This window comes from Tasmannia lanceolata, unplaced genomic scaffold (assembly GCF_043159265.1).
Source record: "Tasmannia lanceolata isolate RefF3 unplaced genomic scaffold, GAP_Taslan_0.1 ptg000119l, whole genome shotgun sequence".
Classification (NCBI taxonomy): Eukaryota; Viridiplantae; Streptophyta; class Magnoliopsida; order Canellales; family Winteraceae; genus Tasmannia; species Tasmannia lanceolata.
In genome coordinates this window covers 460,001-462,500 of record NW_027518795.1, presented here as the reverse complement: position 1 = coordinate 462,500, position 2,500 = coordinate 460,001, and positions in this window count along the sequence as shown.

Below are 2,500 nucleotides of genomic sequence, written 5' to 3'. Positions count from 1 at the left end.
GTCGGATGATGGCTCCAGCTGGCGCCCCGGCACTTTCTGTGGCATTGATGCTCGGTTTCAAAGACAAACGTGCGCAGGGCCAGGGGACCGCGGATGACTGCTCGTGCTGGCCCCGTTGGGCGGCATTGATGGTCGGTTGCAAAGAAAATGCGCGATTGCTCGTGTCGGGGCCCGGCAAGCCAAGGCCAAGCGAGCCATGGCACGTCGGATGATGGCTCCAGCTGGCGCCCCGGCACTTTCTGTGGCATTGATGCTCGGTTTCAAAGACAAACGTGCGCAGGGCCAGGGGACCGCGGATGACTGCTCGTGCTGGCCCCGTTGGGCGGCATTGATGGTCGGTTGCAAAGAAAATGCGCGATTGCTCGTGTCGGGGCCTGGCAAGCCAAGGCCAAGCGAGCCATGGCAACGCGGATGATGGCTCGCTAGTGCTGGCGCCGTGCACAGTGGCCTCGTACACTCGCCCTGCACGCTTCCCTTGCACGCAGCCTTGCACACTAGCCTCGCATGCGAGCCTTGCACCCTAGCCATGCAAACTAGCCTTGCACGGTAGCCATGCACACAAGCCGTGCACATTAGCCATGCGCACAAGCCCCGCACACTAGCCTTGCGCACAACCCTTGCACACAAGCCATGCACTCGAGCAACGCACACAAGCCTTGCACTCAAGCAATGCACACAAGCCCTGGACACTAGCCTTGCACACGGGCCTGGCACACAAGCCTTGGGCACTAGCCTTGCGCACTAGCGTTCCACATGAGCCTTGCACACTAGCCTTGGACACTAGCCTTGCACACAGGCCTTGCACACTAGGCATGCTTGGGCGAGCTGATCCCGCATCAAGTCGACGGGTCTAGGCATTCTTGGGCGCAGATCCCGCATCGTCTCGTCGCATCTGGGCGCAAACACGTCGCGTCTCGTTGCGTCTTCAGAAGTCGTCGCTAACAGCACCTTTGGTTGCCACTGGTGGTTAGGCTGGTTGGTTGCGCAAACCCTATAGGAGGGTGGCATGCTGGTGGGCGTTTTTGCCCGGATAGGCACTAGAATGTGCAGATTTTGGGCGTTTTTGCCTGGATAGGCTAAGGAATGGGCATGCTTTGGGCGTTTTTGCCCGGATAGGCACCGGAATGCTTGGCCTTGGCTTGTCCTAGCAAGGCATTGCTGGGTTGGGCTCCCTTGGCCTTTTGGGCGCCTTGGACGATGTCTTGCGAAGACCATGGGCACAAGGCCATGGCATATGGTGAGGAAAGGACCACGGTTGCCAAGGTTAGGCACCGGAATGCTTGGCCTTGGCTTGCCAAAGCAGGGCATTGCTGGGTTGGGCTCCCTTGGCCTTCCGGGCGCCTTGGACACTGTCTTGGGAAGACCATGGGCACAAGGCCATGGCATATGGTGGGGAATGGACCACGGTTGCCAAGGCTAGGCATATAGAGAGGAATTGCATTTTTGCCCGGATAGGCACCGGAATGCTTGGCCTTGGCTTGCCATAGCAGGGCATTGCTGGGTTGGGCTCCCTTGGCCTTCCGGGGGCCTTGGACGCTGTCTTGGGAAGACCATGGGCACAAGGCCATGGCATATAGTGAGGAATGGACCACGGTTGGCAAGGCTAGGCATATAGAGAGGAATGGACCACGGTTGCCAAGGTTGCGCAAGTTTTGGGCATTTTTTGCCCGGATATGCCCAAGTATGCCCCGATAGGCCCGTTACGCCCCGGTATGAACGCGTATGCCCGGATAGACTCGGTATGCCTTGGGATACATGCGTATGCCCCGATAGGCTTGGTACGCCCCGATATGCGCACGTGTGCCCCAGTAGGGCTCGGTATGCCCCGGTATGTACGCGTGTGCCCCGATAGGCCCGGTATGCCCCGATATGCACACGTGTGCCCCAATAGGGGTCGGTATGCCCCGGTAGGTACGCGTGTGCCCCGTAATGCACGTTTCGCAGATCTCCCCGCATGTCCCGCCCCTATATGTAATACTTACTTACTTACTTACTTTCTTTCTTGCTTGCTTGCAATGGTTGGGAGTGCCCGGCATGCCTCGCTGCAGAGACCAAGGGCGCAATGACTTGGCACCGCGGATGCCGGGACTCCGGCACTTCCCGTGGCACTGATGGTTGGTTCCAAAGACAAAAGGCCGTGCAAGGCCACCGCACCGCGGATGATTTTGCTCGTGCTGGCGCCGTTGTGTGGCCAAAGAACATGCGCGAATGCTCGTGTCGGAAGGGTTGGTGTCCTGGCCCCGCGGGTGTCACGAATGCTCGGTTGCGAAGACCATGGGACCAGAGCCATGGCACGTCGGATGATGGCTCCAGCTGGCGCCCCGGCACTTTCTGTGGCATTGATGCTCGGTTTCAAAGACAAACGTGCGCAGGGCCAGGGGACCGCGGATGACTGCTCGTGCTGGCCCCGTTGGGCGGCATTGATGGTCGGTTGCAAAGAAAATGCGCGATTGCTCGTGTCGGGGCCTGGCAAGCCAAGGCCAAGCGAGCCATGGCAACG